Source organism: Chelonoidis abingdonii, chromosome 16 (assembly GCF_003597395.2).
Source record: "Chelonoidis abingdonii isolate Lonesome George chromosome 16, CheloAbing_2.0, whole genome shotgun sequence".
NCBI lineage: Eukaryota > Metazoa > Chordata > Testudines > Testudinidae > Chelonoidis > Chelonoidis abingdonii.
The window spans coordinates 20,387,268-20,405,419 of NC_133784.1; the positions used below are offsets into that span (position 1 = coordinate 20,387,268).

Sequence of the window (18,152 nt, forward strand, 5' to 3'; positions counted from 1 at the left end):
TCATAACTCAGTGCAGACCCTGCAGCGCTACATTGCTGGAAGTCAGTTTGCCCCTCCGAATGGCCAAGTTGAGCACTTGTGTTCTGCAGTGCACTTGAGCAGTGTGACAGGTCTACCTCTGGGGCACAGGCTACCCTCCAGGGTGCTCTGGGGTAGATCAGCCAATGTCATGTCCTTGGCAGGTCACTGTTTGGGAAGGGTGACTGCAGTCTCCTGTTTCCATTCCCTTGTGCTGGGACTGTCTCCCGCAAATTTTCATTCTTCAGAGTTCAGTTTTTGTTCCAGGTGCCTGCACTGACTTTCCTCATCTGGCTGTATTTGTGACTGAATCCCACTGTCTGATGAAAACAATGCACTGGCATCTTCCAGAACTAGAGGGAGAGAGAAAACCATGAAAATAAAGGGTAGGTCCAAACTCCAGGGAGAGTCAAGTGCTTTAGGGGAAAGCTTTGCTGTGCTGTAAGCTCGAGCTACAAAATAAGCTGAAAACCTTGTGTGAAAGAAAACTCCTCTCCTAGCTTGAAGCCGTATGTGGCCCACCCAGCTCAAGGACTATTGGCCCCATCTTCATTGGCCAAAACCCTTCCTCCTTTATGGGAAGCACGTTTCTTTGTTCTAACCAAAAGCCAAGGAGACGAGTTACCAAATACATTATCTACAGAAACCATTTTCATCACTCATGCTTCATCCCAACTCCCAATGGACATGGACATTGGGTATTGTCCTCTTCAAGTGCCCACGTCCAGTGTTGTATGCATACCTCCATCACAGTCTTATGTTCAGCTTAATAACTTGAGCCACCACATCCTTGAAGTAAGAAGTCTGGACAAGTTAAGAAGGCGAACCTTAGAGCTCAGTGCTCAAGGCCAGCGGCACAATTTATTCATAGAAATAATGTGAATGGAAAGCTGTACCACTCATCATACACGTGGAAGTTATGGTGAGAACACAAAAACAGCATCCAGAGATGTAAGAGGTCCATTGTTTCACTCTTTTTAATTCAGCTTTCAAAGATTGATATTGAAAATAACTTACCTGAAACTATACTTAGCACATCCCTGTCCCTCATTTATGGGCATAGATCAGTGCGTTGATCTCTATCAGACAAAGTGCTCAGCCTTCACTGGTATTCTAGAAACAAAAACAATTGGGGAAAAAAACAAACAGTTATGCTTGCTAAGTGACAACACTGAAATTGATGAACTATTTTTTGCAAAACCCAGGCCCTTAAATGGCAGGAAATTAGTACTTAAAGGAATAAAAAATCTTACCCTGCTTGCATAATAAGAATAGCCTTATCAAACAGAAAAAATGCACATTCCATTACAACACAAGAACCTTAACTCTGATCCAATGGGTTTTTTTGCATTATTTTTATATTTGTTTTAAAATTAGTATTTTAAAATGATTTTAATGTAATGTTATTCATCTGACCGTAAATTTGTTTGGTAAAGTACTTCGAACTGCTATTGCTTGGGAACATTTGTTTTCTATGTAATAATAGGAAAGTCTATAATTTATCAACTTGAATGTATGTGGACACACATTTAAGGTTAACCCATATATCATTAATGAGTGTGTCTGCGCGTTTGTGTACATAATTTGTTTCTTTTGCAGAAAGCCGTTGTGTGTGTTTATATTTTGCAGTTGCTCGTGAGGAGTTGAGGCTGCCATGATGAAACATGCACTTCTTTCTATTAAAATTAATGCATTTCTACCCTGGCTATGTAGATTTATGACAGTCTTAACTATTCGTTTCCTTATGACTTAGTTCTTGGGTTTTGTAACAGATGCAATAGGTAATTGGCAGATGCAGGGACAGTCTCTGGAAAAGAAAGAGCATCCTCCTGGCTACATTATCTTACAGCCAGCTGCCTCTGACCTCCCTGGGAAGTCCAGCCAGTCGGGAATCAGCCATAGGTTGAGGCTTCTGCAGTGCCATTCCTCAGGAAAGAGGAGCTGTNTGGCTTTCGAGTGATACAGCAGCAGCCTGTCTGCCGCTGGGGAACACAAGATGCATCCAGAGGGAGAGGCCAGTCCTGAAACGAGTCCCACCTGTCTCAAGCTTTTTCCCCTTATTTATACATTAGTAATTAAAGAAACCTTGTTAAGTAAGCAGTTTCAAGCAAGAGGTTCCTTCTGATTATTGATTAACCAGGTGCGGGTTTTTCCAGAACTTGCAGCCTTGAGACCTCAGTAGATATTCCTGGGGCATATCCTACTCTTTGAAAACGCATGTATCAGCAAATTTTAGCACAGTTCTTATCAGGAAGGAAGCGGGGTCAAGCTGCCCTTTCGGTTGCACCCTGAATCCCACCTCCCCTCCTGCCATAGTCAAGAGACTTGCTTTTAACAGCTTGCTGACTAGGCTGTCTTTAACAATAAGCCATAGTGGATTCAGGCACTTTACTGGTTTGCCAAAGTCTCCCTGTACAGCAGCTCCCCTACACCCTCGCCACCTCCTGGCCCCTCCTCTGGCACTTGTTGCTTCTCCAGTACCTCATCACTGAGCCCACCTGCTTCCTTGGGATGGGTGCTGGGATGGCAACCAGCAAGCCCCATGGGCTGGGACTCAGGGGCAAGTTCTCTGATACCAGCAGCCCCAGCTGTGATCCCAAGGCAGCTCCATGTGTCACCACTACCTAAGTCTTGTTCACTATTGCTCTGTGTGCAAGGGCCTGGCTGGCTCAGGGATTCAAGTTACATGGCCTTCCTAGCTCAGCAGTGACTGATGTCTGCCCAGAGGTCTCTAGGAAATGGGTTACACCGTCCTACTCCAGTTCCTAGTGGACAGGTGCCCACGCTGGCACTAACTGGACCCCGTGCTAGCAGCATCAGCTGATGGGTCGAGGACTGAATGTGCCACAGAGACCAATCTCCCTTCTCTGCCCACTGAGGTCCTTCCGAGGGGGGCAGAGCCACAACAATGTGTGATATGGGGAAGCCAGTCCTGCCACAGCCCATGCTGTACCTGCTCTGTGGATAGAGGAGTCCAGGTTCCAGGAACATTTCTCCAGCACAGGAGCCATTTAAATCAAAGCACCTTCCCCAGGATCTACCACTGGCCACAGGGCAGCACCATGGAGCAGCTGAAGGTGACACTTGTCTCCAGGCAGACAGAGATCAGGCAGGGAGGCTAGCCTGGCTGGCAGGGGCTAGGTGGGTGGGCAGGGCATCAGCCCTTTGACTTGCTGGCAAGTGCTGCAATGATAGAGCAGGCTCCAGCCGGCGGCGCTGGAGTCAGCCTGAGCAGAACTTGCAGGCTGGCAGCCCAGCCTGGCACTCTGGAGCTGCCCTGACTGTCCTTGTGCAGAAGAAAGGACGTCTGTCTATGGGGCTGATTTGGTGGTTTTTTTGGCCATGCTATTTCCAGGAGGCAGAGTCAGTTTTTTTCCACTAAGAACGGAAGCGAAGGTCATGCTGAAGGCTCCTTTATGCGTGTGTTTGCGCAGGTCCCTCCGGGTGCCTGTCCAAGGGGAGTGTGTGTGTGTGTTAGTATGTCCAGGGTGTGCATGTGTGATTCCTGGCACACGCCCACACACGGAGCTGGCCAGAGAGGCTACCAGGGGCTGCTAATCTTACAGCCCCCAGCTGGACAGACTGTCCCTGATCTACCCTGTCTCTGCCAGGGCCACTGCTCTGATTCCCCCACAGTGCCATGGAGTTGCTGTGAACAGGACAGGACAGGACAAACTTCACCCTCCCTGCCAATGAGCATGAGAGCTGAGGGGGGAGAGTCGTCCCCATGTGCCAGCCTCTGCTCAGAGTGAAAGTGCTGCCTGGCTTCAGAGTTCTGCACCCAGCTAATGTTGCTGCAGGGACTAAATCACCGTTCTCAAATGCGGCCACCAGGGGATTTCCCCCGGGCGAAGGGAGGCAGGGCTGGCCTTATCATGAGGTGAACTGAGGCAGGGCTGCCCAGAGGATTCAGGGGTCCTGGGGTCTTTGGCAGCGGGGAATTGCCACCGAAGACCCAGCACTTCAGCAGTGGGTCCCGGGGCGGAAGGACCCCCGCTGCCGAATTGCTGCCGAAGATCCGGAGCAGAAGAAACTCTGGGGGCCGGGGCCCCACGAGAGTTTTCCAGGGCCCTCGGAGCCATTGAAGGACCCCGCTCCAGGGGCCCCGAAAAACTCTCACAGGGGCCCCTTCGGGGCCTGGGACAAATTTCCCCACTTGCCCTCCCCCCAGGCAGCCCTGAACTGAGGCAGCCGCCTAAGGTCCCAGACTGGGGGGCATGGAGGGGCACCACTAGGACTCAGAATGTAGAAAATTGTGTCTGATGCTGGTGCACATGTATTCTCTCTGCTCTAGATGCACAGAGATAGTGGAGTGCTGTGATGGAGGAAAGAGGGCACAAGAGACATAACAGGCAGGCAGGAGAAAAGGTGAGAGGGAATAATAGAAAGCAACAGGAGCTGCAGGGAGAGAGAGGAGGAGGAGCCTCTTATATACCTCTCTGGCACCCCCAGGAGCCTGGCCTGATTAACATCAGCTTCTCAGGGAGTTCCCTGTTTCCTGCTGCTTCCCTGAACCCACTTGAGGAGAACAGGCAGCCAACTGAAGCAGTAGGAGCCAGTCAGGCCCTTAAGACGCTGATATCTTCCCTCACTCAGGCCCTGCTACCAGCCTGCTTATTTATCCCCTTCTATTGAGTGTTGAGAGCCACTATAGCTGGCACAGAACAGCAGTCATGAGTAAGAAGAAAACGCCCCTCTGGGGCAGCATTCAGAAAAAAAAAGAGGCAAAGGAAGCTTTTCTACCTAAGCAGGATGGAGCTCTCCTGAGATACATAGACACAAATGTTCATAGTGAGCCTTCCGGCCCCAGTGAGGATGTGAGTGGTGAGGAGATGCCTGATCTTCCAGTTAGAGTGAAGTGCATGTGACCTGGCAGGTACTGCAGCATCCATATCTCTGGGCTTGGCTACACTTGCAAGTTGCAGCGCTGGTGAGGGGGTTACAGCGCTGCAACTTACTCGGTGTCCACACTTACAAAGCTCAGCCAGCGCTGCAACTCCCTGGCTGCAGCGCTGGCTGTAACTCTGTCTGCTCGGGTGTAGGCACAATCCAGCAGTGGTGATGCAGCGCTTTGACTTTCATCAGGTGGGACACTCACCAGCGTGTATTGGCCTCCAGGGTATTAAGAGGTATACCCAGAACTTCTGATCTACAAACAACCACGAGTTACTCCCGGAGCTACCAAAACAGCTGCTCTTTGCTCCAGCGACGAGCCAAGGCTTTGAGATGTTCACAGTGTTTGCTTGAGGACAACACACGGCGGGGGAGAGGAAGTCCCTTTGGAGAAGCTGACTTATCTGGTTCTGAAGCCTTTTTACATTTAGAGTGATTGAGAGAGGGTGGGGGAATGGCCAGAATTTGCAACGCAGGGAGCTCACAGGTTGCCTCCAAAATCGCTCTCTCTGTCTCCCCGATGCTCCTGCTCATCCACCACCCCCGCTTGAAGCTAGAGCAGGGAGCTGTCACAGGTGTCTACTCCACAAAATCCGCTCTCTCTGTCTCCCCAGAGGCTCCCTGTCACACTCCCCCCCCCCTCTTTTTGAAAAGATGTTGCGGCCCTTGACGCTGGATGCTGCCCACAATGCCACACTCCCATACAGCGGCTGCAATGCTGCAAATGTGTCCACACTGCAGCGCTGGTAGCTTGTCGTTTGTGGCACACACCGCGTGTGTTTCTAACAGCTGATACCGACACAAGCTGTAACTCCCGCGCAGCACATGTTCCAAAGTGTAGCCATTACCTCCACTCAAAATGGATGTAAACCATGCACCATTCCTGAAGACGTGTAGTCAGAAGAATGTGGTGGAGGCGCAAGAAACAGCTGCTGCTGAGTATAGTTCCTTAAGTCTAGATGATCCAGGACTGTGGACCCACTTGAGCAGTAGCCTGAGGGACTTCGTTGTACTGCATGGGCCACAGCAAGTGAAAAACTTCATGTTCCCCAAAGACAATGAAAATAGAAGTTTCCATCCAATGCATAACTGGTGTGAATCCTCAATGGTAAGAAAGTGGAGAGGCCATGACTTATGTACTAAAAAACCCAGAATGCTGCATACTGTTTTTGTTGCAAACTCTTCCAGGCTAGTGTTCCAGCCACATTGGGTTCTACAGGAAAAAAGGGCAGGAAAAATCTGGCTAGAAATCTGGCATGCCATGAAAAGACACCAAATCATCAGAGAGCATTCCATAGGTGGAAAGAGCTTGAGATGAGACTAAGGTTAAAGGCCAGCATAGATGATCAGCATCAAGAGTGTATCAGAGTCTCTTTACTGGCAAAATGTTCTGAAAAGGCTCATTGCCATTGTGAGAATGCTTACTACCCAAAACCTAGCACTGCGTGGCACTTCAGATCAGCTGTATGTGCCAAACAATGGAAACTTCCTTAAAATTGTGGAGCTAATGGAGTTTGATGCTGTACTCCAGGAGCATCTAAGAAGAGTCACTACCCAAGAAATGTACACACGCCACTATCTTGGAAAAACAATTCAAAATGAGATCATACACTTTGTCAGGGTTCCCTCCCCACTCTGAACTTTAGGGTACAGACGTGGGGTCCCACCTGAAGACTCCCTAATCTTATTTCTACCAGTTTAGATTAAAAACTCCCCAAGGCACAAATCCTTCCTTGTATCTTGGATTAGGTAACGCTGCCACCACCAAGTGATTTAAACAACATTTAGGGAGGGCCACTTGGAGCTCTACCTTCCCCAAATATTCCCCCAAGACCCTACACCCCTTTTCCTGGGCAGGCTTGAGAATAATATCCTCACCAATTGGTACAGGTGAACACAGACCCAAACCCTTGGATCTTAAAACAATGAAAAAGCAACCAGGTTCTTAAAAGAATAATTTTAATTAAAGAAAAGGTAAAAGAATCACCTCTGTAAAATCGGGATGGTAAGTACTTTACAGAATAACAAAAGACTCAAGAACACAGAGGATCTCCCCTCTAGGCAAAACCTTAAAGTTACAAAACCAGGTATAAATCTCCCTCCTAGACAAAGGAAATCACAAGCCAAAATAAAAGTAAACTTTCCTACGCTGGTACTTACTAATACTAATGGAGTTGGAGTGCTTGCTTTCTTGATCTGTCTCCAGCAAGCACACAGAACAGACAGACAAAGAACAGACAAAACAAAGCTTTTTCCCCCTCCCCAGATTTGAAAGTATTTTGTCCCCTTATTGGTCCTCTTGGTCAGGTGCCAGCTAGGTTACCTGAGGTTCTTAACCCTTTACAGGTAAAAGGATTTTGTGCCACTGGCCAGGAGGGATATTATAGTACTGTATACAGAAAGGTGGTTACCCTTCCCTCTACATTTATGACACAGTTACTGTCAACAAAATTCAAATAGAAGATTGTGGCAGATCTGAAGTCAGCAAGATATTACTCTGTTATTCTGGACTGCATACCTGACGTCAGCCATATGGAACAAATGACTTTAATGGTGCGTTTTGTAACAACAACAGAACCTAGTGAAAATGTCCCTGCAATGGTGACTGTCAGAAAGCATTTCCTAGAATGTATTGACATTGATGATACTACAGGAGCTGGTATGACAAATGTGCTTTTTAAAAAACTGGAAGATACGGGAATTGCGATAGCTGACAGGAGAGGTCAGAGTTACGATAATGGTGGCAACATGAGAGGAAAGAACAGAGGAGTGCAGACATGGATCCGAGAATTAAACCCTAGAGGTTTTTTTTGTCCCATGCAGTTCTCATTCCTTGAACTTGGTGGTCAGTGATGCAGCATCAGCTTTCAGTGAGGCTGCTGAATTTTTTAATGTAACTCAAAGCATCTATGTATTTTTCTCTGCATCAGCTCATCAATGGCAAATTTTGAAGCAACATCTGGGAACATCCTCTTTGACACTGAAACTGCTGAGTGCCACACGATGGGAAAGTCGACTGGAGGCGATAAAGTCTATCAAACACCAAACTGGGAAGATAGATGATGCCATAGTTGCCATTATGGAGGATAATACTATGCCAGGAACTGTTCGTGGGAGAACAGTGGCAGAGAGAAATGGAATCACCAGAAACATACATAACTTCAGATTTCTGTGTGGGTTAATGTTGTGGCATGACATACTGTTTGAAATAAATGTTGAAAGCAAGAGACTCCAAGGTGTTGAACTTGATATATCTGGAGCAATGGAACAACTGGACAAAGCAAAGTCATATCTACAGTCTTACTGGTCAGATGAGGGATTTCAAAATGTTCTGAAGAGTGCACAGAAGTTGGCAGAGGAACTTCACACTGAAGCTATTTTCCCACCCATTCAAGAATATAAGAGTCACTAAAGAAGAAGGCATTTTGATTATGAGGCATGGGATAATCCTGTAAGAGACCCCAAACAACAATTCAAAGTTGAATTATTTAACCAGGTGCTAGATTGTGCAGTCAGTTGAAGAATGTTTCATGCAGCTCAAGGTCCCGTGAGTTGCAAGGGACCTCAGGAAATCATCTAGTCCATAGCCCCTGCTCAAAGCAGGACTAATCCCCAACATGGTCCTCTCAAGGATTGAACTCACAACCCTGGGTTTAGCAGGCCAATGCTCAAACCACTGAACTATCCCTCCACCCTGTCAAGGAACACAGCAGTATATTTAGGATGGTGTATGATATTCCAAAACTCCTCACTATACCTGAAGAAGTCCTACACCAGCAATGCAGGAGACAGTGTTGACACACGACGACGTGCGATATTGATGCAAGTGATTTAGGTGATGAACTGAAAGCCCTTTCAAGATACATTTCAGCAGAATCAACTCCAAAGGGCATTCTGGAATATATGTACACAAATAAGATGACCACCCTCTTTCTAAATGTTTTTGTTGCTGTGTGCATACTTCTAACACTTCTTGTAACAGTTGCCAGTGGAGAACGCAGCTTCTCCAAGCTGAAGTTAATAAAAACACATCTACTCTCTATAATGACACAAGAGAGGCTGGTCGACCTTGCAATCATCTCAATAGCACATGAGCTGGCCCAGACTGTGGACCTTCAGGAAGCAGTTCAAATCTTTGCAACCTAGAAAGCACCACTTTGATTATTCAAACACATAAAAATGCCAGTGTTTATTATGCAGACAAGAAAAGTTACATTTGCTGTTAAGGCGTTTGAAAGTTAAGTGTTACTTAAAATTTTTGAACAAGGCATTTTAAGTTGTTAATTCTCCTTTATAGGGGTAAGTAGCAGAGCAGTACCATTAGAGGAGAAGAACAGGAAGAAGGCAGAATTGAGACCTTTCAAAGTTTTGGCTGAAGCGAGGGGGCGTGGGGATGTCATTTGAGCTCCCCGTCTCAGGTGCCAAAATGTTGTAGGCTGGCCCAGGGGGTGGGGAAGTATCATAGAATCATAGAATATCAGGGTTGGAAGGGACCTCAGGAGGTCATCTAGGTGGTGGGAATAAGGGTGTTTGACTTTTGCGGGGATTGCTCCAGCTGCCTGCACAGATGCTATGACTACCCCTTTGTAACCTGAGACCCAGGAGCGGGATGCGATCAGGTGACTCTTTGCCCAGGCAGTGAGACAAAGGCCGGAGGAGGAGCAATGGGCAGGGCAGGGCAGGGGCCAGGCAGCTGGAAACACGTCAGTCTCATCTGGCTGCGGGTACCAGGGGAGGGTTAGAGCCCTGGCTGTGGGCTCCCCTCCCCCCCAAGATGGACTTGGCTGAAAGACACTGATTTCTGTGATAACAAGTTCTGTCCTACACTGAGTTCTAAACCTTCTGTTTTACTGGCTGGCTGAGAGTCACGTCTGACGCTGGAGTTGGGTTGCAACGCCCTCTGGCTTCCCCAGGAGCGCCTGCTGGGTGCACTCGCAGCAGGAAGCGCACGGTGTGTGAGTTCCACCCAAATCAAATTATGACCTGATACTTGGTAATGGTGTTTAATATGGTTTTGTTTATTGTCTGCCATTTTGGTTTGTAAAGTCCAAGTAGTCCACCATGTTAGACAGCCTTCTTGTTCCCTTAGGAGAGAAAAGGCGGGAAATCTAGTGGGTTGTTGTTAGGCAACGGAAGGGATTATATAGGTTGGGAAAGAGCAGGAAGGGGTTCTTCTTCCTCTGCTCTTACCTCAGAGAGAAGGGAAGAGATCAGACACCAGTTATCCATCTAAGTAATAGCTCAACACTAATTGAATGGGAAAAGATCTGATTTATTGTTGGGGTTTATTGTTTTAAGAGAAGCATACTTCCATCCACAGGGTTTCTATCTCAAGTGGCTAGGGCTCTTACTCAGACAGGATGTCGCAAAGAGGTTAGGTTGGGAAGTTAGTTAGACCTCTTACCTGATTCTTCATCGTCATTTTCTGGTGTGGTCACTGTTCCAGAGGGAATCGTGGTCCAGTGAGTCATTCATCAAATCCTGGTCTCAGCAGCAGCAGCATCTGGACACGGTATAGAGAGCAGCCATCATTTACCCTTTAGTAATTCCTGTGTGAAAGAGTGACTGGTTATAAAATCTGTTCGGTATTAATCCTGCCTCCCCATTCCCTTCTTGCCTATCCTATTCCTAATTCCCTAGTTAATAAAGAATCGATTGTTTAAGTTGTGGTCTCTGTGATTATTTTAGATAAGCTCTGATAGATGGGCTATACTGAGGGAATCTTGGGAGACTTCTGTTGGCTTCCCGCAGTCTTTTGGAAGTAGGGTCCTGAAATAAATAATAAAAACTAACGGGTGTGGAAGGGGATGCTGAATGCTTTGAGGTCAGACCCAGGACGGTGGAAGCTGTGGAAGCTTCTTCCTCTGGAGACAGTATGCTCAGAGAGAGGAGGCTCCCCCAGAGTCCTGACTGGCTTTGTATGGAGTAGTTCCAGAGCATTGCCCCGCTGACTCCATTACAGTGGGCAAGACCCAGCAGCCAGACACCTGGGAAAGAATTCTCTGTAGTAACCCAGAGCCTCCTCATCTAGTGTCCCATCTCCAGCTATTGGAGATATTTGCTGGCAGCAGCCGCAGATGGGCTACATGCCATTGACAGAGCAGCTCTGAGCTTAGGCTGGGGAGTTACAAAATTTCACTAATCTCTGTAGGAGAACTGGCTTATTCTGGGTCTAGATCATCAACCTCCACCTGCAATCTGAAACCCAAAGACGAGGAGCGCTTGCAATGGTTGCAGAGAGGGGCTGTATTTTTGGCTGCTTGCTGTTACAAGATTAACTTCAAAGCTTCCGCTTGTCATGCGAGCCACTGCACGCAGCAGGGATGGATCAAGTGGAGTCAGATACGGTATGTATATTCTCCATGGTCCAGCTTGAACCCTTGCCAGTGACAAATGCCATGGTATGACATGCCACTGAAAACAGTCCATGCTGGCTGATGAATGGATGGCCTAATGTGCATGGACAACTATGGCCAGTTTTCTTTGCTTGAAATGACCAATTATATGGATATCCAGGCTGATGAATGTCACAAGTGGCTGGTGAAAATATTCTTGGGGAGGAGGGGCCTGAGTCCTACCCCTGTGGGTGTTTGGAAGGGACCTACTCTCAGAGGGAGAGGGGAAATCAGCAGCCCCAGTTCCGTGGGGCTGGGCCCAGCTCCCCACTCGAGCATTCACTGATTCAGAGGAGCCTGCCCCAGCATCGTGTGATATGTGCATCCATATGCAGGCAGAGTGCCACTGGCTTGAGGGCTTCACTTACCGAGCTGGGCGTGCATGTGGGCAGCAGGGTGGCAAAGCAGAGATAGGCTTGGGAAGGGGGATGAGCCCTCTCTAGCCCTGCCTACCCGCCACCTATGCCTAATGTATGGCCCTAGGGTGGTGGTTCCAATGTAGCTCAGGTCACGCCTCTACCAAGAATTACACGAGAACCTTTGGGAATGAAAATCCTGGTTGGGAGTTGTGCATGGTGGACAGAGATTGATAAACAAGCAGAGGAAATGGCATAGTCGTTAACAAACACAATGCAGACCTAGATATGCTCCTTTGCATTCTTGGGGGTAACCATCTGCCCCATGGCAGCAGATCCACATAGCTGTTAATGGAACATTTGTCTTTGATTGCAGAAGATGCCCATTCTAAACGGCCTGAAGTATTCTGTACGAACTCAGCTAATTCCACGCAGATGGTGGCAGCGTTAAGACTTGTTTGCACAGACAGACGTTCCTGACCAGATTGTAAGTGATAATGGAACTCAATTCCCATCCAAAGAGTTTAATTTGTGTGTCAAAAGAAATGGGATCAATCATGTCACATCAGCGAATTCCCTTCTTGCCACAAATGAAGTAGCAGAAAAGTTTATTCAGACATTCAAACAGTTTGCATTACAGCCCTGGATAAAGGCAGTTTACAGTACAAGATTGTGAATTTTATGTTGGCCTATAGGAACTTAGGCCATGCTGCTACAAATTAGGAGCCAGCAATGTTGTTTACGGGACGTAATTTAAGACTCTCCTGGAATTGTTAAGGCCCGATCTACAGAGAGACATTCATAAGAAACAGTGTGATCAACTGGCCACAAAATAATCCCACCCAACTGCATAGCTTTCACATGGGAGAAAGTCTTCATAAGAGACACCTGCTTTAAGTCATGGAAATCTGGAGATTGTGTCACAGACTGATCTTCTGCCTTATCAGATAGAAGAGGCACCAGACATGTCGTGGAGAAGACAGAGAGACCTGCTTTGGAGCACAAGTCCTGTGGAATGTTCTGTCCCACAGCAACGCCTGTTGAAAACACTGAACTTGCAATACAGCCACAGCGACTTGTGATAGCATCAGTGAGCCTCAGGGCCCTGTTTCTACTACAAGAGACTGGAATGCTATAGGGCAGAAAGCTGTTGCTGATCCAGCGACCTGAGAAAGTGCAGACACTGTTCTGCAATGGGTGGGATGCCAGGGAGATGTGATCCACAGAGAAGTTACAAACCAGTTCTCAGACTGAATTTGTAGTATGTTCTGCGTTTAGTGAGTGATGCATTGTAACTTTTTGGCACTTTACAATTACATTAAAGGTGGAGGAGCCTGTAGTGTATAGGAATAGGGCAATATCCCTTTAAATTGTTTGTAACCCTTCTAGTGGCGCTCACTGTGTTTTGTTTAAGAAGCTGCAAGAAGCAGAACCCAGCCACAGCAGCAAACTCTATGTAGCTGGGCCTGGATGCTGGGGATGTTCAATAAGCAGAGCTATTTGGACCCCACTGGGCCTGGCTGGTTCCTTAATATTATGTTTGTGTTTCCCCCGATTTCTTCTGGCCACGAGTTCTAGATTGGTGGCCAGTCCCCGAGAATGCTCTGCTTCCTGCACGTGTCTTGCTCTTGCAGCTGCCAGGTCTCTTATTGTGCTGGAGCAGTGGGTGATCATGCATGGTGACGGTGTCATGCTGGTGTCATGGGCCCATCCCCTAGAGTCCAGTGAAGATGAAGACTGAAGTGGTGCCAGTGTACAGCCAGGAGCCAATGCTGATTGCTGTGCGCTGTCGTGATGTGATCTGGGGACCCTGTGCTGCTGAGCTCAGAGCCTGCTCTTGCTCTTTCAGGACTTTCCAGGTACGAGAATGGCATAATCAATGTCCAGGAATGCATAGGCCAGTCCAGCTGAAGGCATCGCTGCATGTTGGGATTTGAGAGCCTTTGGAGTGATGTAGTGCTAAGTTTCTCAAACTGCTACAGAAGAAACAGTTCTGCTGCCGCGATCATGAGGGAGGAGCCTGTCTCCAAACAATGCACATCCCTAAACACTCCCTAATCTCTAGCACCTACTGCACCGTTGCCTGCCTTCTATACCCAAGGAGTGGCTGATAAAGGTGCCTAAGGTCAGAGGAATCTGTTGCCTTCAGCTTAGGAAGCCCCACTGGAAAGGGCCTACTACCCCCATGGCTTACACAGAGCTGAGCACTTCATGGTGGTAGAGCTGAGCCCTTTCCAGTGCTGGGCCAGTATCACTGTACTTGGAGACTGAGGCCCAGAATAGTGAAGTGACTCAGTCCAGTCCCACAAGGAGTCGCTGGCAGGGTCGGGAATAGGGGCCAATCACTTGGTAACTACCGTCTTGACAAGCAAACTGCTTAACAACCAGGGACCTCCTCCTCATTGCTCCTTTCACCCCCTGTCCCAGTGTGAGGGCTGGGCAGAGGCAGCGGAAGGCAGTTGGCAGCTCCCTTCTAGCTGTGCAGTAGGAAACACTGAGACAGGAGGTTCTGTTTAAGTACAATGGCCTTGTCTGCCTAGAATTGTTTCCTGATGGGAGGGACAAAATTTTCTTCGCCTCATTTGCAACGTTTAAACTGACACAGGCTAGAGAACAGTTTGTTCCTGAGCGTCACAGAGACTCAGTACCAAACGATAGGGGTGCCAGCCAAGCCACCCCACACCACACCATGCTGTGCCACTGGTCAGGACTGGAAGGGCAACGGATGAGCAGGGAGCAGTTCGTGACTCACTAGGAGGCACTCTGCTTTCTAAACCAGGCCTGCAGTGCTGTGGCGTTGCAGATGCCATCTTTTGGCAAAGACTTAAAACTAAGCTGCTGATCACTTAAGATTATTAAAATTCCCAGGGTAGGTCCTGCAAGAGTACATTCATTAGCCCTGCTATCCAGCCCCGATTCCAATTATACTCTGCCTCCCTGAATTCCCCCTGCTGTTTCAAAGGGATTCCAGATGTCTGGTTCCCAGGGAGCACCTCTGCACCAATTCTAGCTCGAGAGCCCAAGGTAGAGAGCAAACACTTGCTGTCTGCACCAGCTCCCAAGCAAAGAATGTGCATCACAAATATGGCGTATTTTTAAAGACTGGACTGTGCTCACATGCTAAGAAAAGGGCTTGTAAGGCTCTGCCTAACAGCGCCATCTGGTGCCTCCTGCATAGAAATAGCGCTTGGAAACTAACCCATCTAGCCAAACAACTGCAGAGACTAAGCCCCAATATCTGTGCCTGCTGGTGGATGTAAAACTGAACAGCAGCCCTATCTGTGAAATCCTGCACTGTGTATGCTGAAGGGTTAAATACACAGTAGTCAGCTGCAACAGGCTCTCATACCAGCCAAGGAGGCTCTGCAGTAGGAGAAGGAAACTCCACCTCAGCTAATGCTCCTGTTTGCTAAAGGGAAGATCTTTCCCTTGCACATTTGGAGCCATCCACCCTCCAAGTTTGGTGTGTGAGGAGCTTCAGGAAGGCTCTCTCCACCAGCCTGGGTTCTCCAGCCCACTGCAGGGCTCTTCCCACATTGGGGATACTCAGGAGGGCATAAGGGCCAGGAGCCATGCTGGCAGGGAGGGGGCTGTGGGCTGTTTCCACAGCAGCTGGAGAAATGGCCTAAGCTGTGTTTTCTTCCCCTGCTTCAGGATTATTCCATTTGCGCTGAACTCTGAACAATAAAAGTCAGTGCTGGGCTCCCCTGCTGCTGGTGACCACGTTCCCTGGCAGCGCTCCTGCTCCCTTTGATTCTCTGGCCCGCTCCATATCTCATCTGCCTTGAGGTCACTTCCTTCCTTAGCTGGCTCACCCCTGCTGCCTGCTCCCTGAGGCTTGTGCTGCCAAAGGGCTTCAGAGCTCTGCTCACTGGGGGGGCCTTTCCCATTGGCTGTCTGTGATGTCATGCTTGGGACAATGGGCCCCAGCAAGCTCACGGTGCTGACCTGCTCTTTCCTGAGTTGTTTAATAGTCTCTGTGTCGCAGGAGGCAGTGAGACTCAGTGTAAGTTGTGCACTGCCTGGAGAACCCTATTCCTCAGCCTTTGAGTACCTGCTGCATGCACTTCACCAATGCTGTCCCAGCACACCCCAGGCATGGCTCATCACTCACTTACTTCAAGGCAACCTTCCCCTGATCAACAGCTGCATTCACCTAACATGGGGCACATTGTGGCCATGTGATCGTGAGGGCCTACGGGTCCTAGCATGCAGCGCTCCAAGTAGTACCCATAAAGATGGTAGGTGCCGATCCCCATCTCTGGCAGCGAGGAGCACTGCATGCTGGGACCTGTGGTTGTGCCTCTGTAATGGGATCCCTGGGGTGTAACCTGGGACTGGGGGACCACTGTGCCTCCTTAAATCACTAATCTGGGTAATCTCGCACAATGCCTGGTGACAAGCAGCAAACCCTTCCGGGTGTTGTTACTACTCAGTACAATTGCATGTGGAGCCCCACACCCAGCCAGATTGCATGAATGCTCCCAGAGCCGCTCATGAATCACACAGAGACAGGCACCAGCCAAATCCGCCTAATTTCCAGCACTGTACCTCAGGAATATACCATCTTGCACTGTTCAAGAACTTTTCTTGAACAATGCTAGTTTATTAATGGGTTCACCACTTCATCAATGGAAAGTAGACATACACTAGCCTTTGTAATGTGAGCAGATTTACCAAACACTTCAGTCAAACCCACTGGTAAAGATAAACATTAGAATAAATGTATTGATTACAAGAGATGGACTTTATGTGATTACAAGTAATAGGCAAAAAGTCAGAGTAATTATCAAAAGAAAATAAAAGATAAGCGTTCAGCCTCAATTCTTAACTGTATTAGGCTAGGCAATATCTGGACTAAGCAGATGTTCTCAGCCGACTGGATACTTCAGGTTGGTTGCAGTCCTTCATATGCAGGTTCTCCTTGTTAGCCTGGGGACCAATATCCTCAACTGCAGCATTCTTGTTGCCTTCAGCATGGGTTGGATAGGAGAAAGGACCAACCATGCGGCCTCTGTCCCCTAGTTTATATACTCACTCCATGTGCTTGGAGAACACAAGTCCTGGCATGTCTCGTGGGCATTTCTGAGTCCCCAGGCAAGGTTGAGCAATTCATAGAATATCAGGGTTGGAAGGGACCTCAGGAGGTCATCTAGTCCAACCCCCTGCTCAAAGCAGGATCAATCCCCAACTAAATCATCCCAGGCAGGGCTTTGTCAAGCCTGACCTTAAAAACCTCTAAGGAAGGAGATTCCACCACCTCCCTACGTAACCCATTCCAGTGCTTCACCACCCTCCTAGTGAAAAAGTTTTTCCTAATATCCAACCTAAACCTCCCCCACTGCAACTTGAGACCATTACTCCTTGTTCTGTCATCTGGTACCACTGAGAACAGTCTAGATCCATCCTCTTTGGAACCCCTTTTCAGGTAGTTGAAAGCAGCTATCAAATCCCCCCTCATTTTTCTCTCCTGCAGACTAAACAATCCCAGTTCCCTCAGCCTCTCCTCATAAGTCATGTGCTTCAGTCCCCTAATCATTTTTGTTGCCCTCCACTGGACTCTTTCCAATTTTTCCACATCCTTCTTGTAGGGTGGGGCCCAAAATTGGAAATAGTACTCCATGATGAGGCCTCACCAATGTCGAATAGAGGGGAATGATCACGTCCCTCAATCTGCTGGCAATGCCCCTACTTATACAACCCAAAATGTCATTAGCCTTCTTGGCAACAAGGGCATACTGTTGATTCATATCCAGCTTCTCATCTACTGTAACCCCTAGGTCCTTTTCTGCAGAACTGCTGCCTAGCCATTCGGTCCCTAGTCTGTAGCAGTGCATGGGATTCTTCCAACCTAATTCCCCTGGTGTGACCTTGTGCAAGTGAGTCATTGAATTGTAACTCCCTTGCTGGACAATGGCTGTTGATGTTTTTTCAACACCCGCCCTGGTGTTGCTTAGCTCCCTTGTTATCTCTGGGGAGCTAATATCTGGGCAATTCCCCAACTCACAGCATATTTTAGTGATAACCATAAAACACAGTCTCATAACTTCATATACACCAATGATATACATACTTAGATAGAACAATGGCTTTGAGCAGATCATAACCTTTCCCATGATACCTTACATGGCATGCTTTATATGAAATATCCCAATTATATATAAATGATTAATATGGGGGTTACAGGGTGCTCCCCTGAGGTACAGAGTGTAGCAGTCTCTGTAGTGAATATGGCCTTTGGCACCACCTTAGGCTCCTTGGTAGGCAAGACATCTGGCTGGAGCTTTGCATGCTGGGACATGTAGTCTTTGTGGGCCACACCACCACAGGAAGGCAAGGATGGCCAGGAACTGCACAGTAGAACTCCATGGACCGTGCTCCTCGGTTTAACGATGATGGTGAATTGTGAGGAGGAAAAGACTGAGATGATGTCAGTGGAGAGATTGCTTCTACCTGTTGGGCCTCCCCATGACCACTCGCCGGCTGCCCT

At 48.1% G+C, this 18,152-nt stretch overlaps 1 long non-coding RNA gene across 1 annotated transcript; it reads right to left on the reverse strand.

Moving 5' to 3' along the window:
* Nucleotides 1–9,908: 9,908 nt before the first annotated feature.
* On the reverse strand, nucleotides 9,909–10,392 carry LOC142047838 (uncharacterized). Its single transcript, XR_012657103.1, has 2 exons — nucleotides 10,316–10,392; nucleotides 9,909–9,995 (listed from the first exon to the last, which is right to left on the reverse strand). It is a non-coding gene; the product is annotated as an uncharacterized LOC142047838 (long non-coding RNA).
* Nucleotides 10,393–18,152: the final 7,760 nt, after the last annotated feature.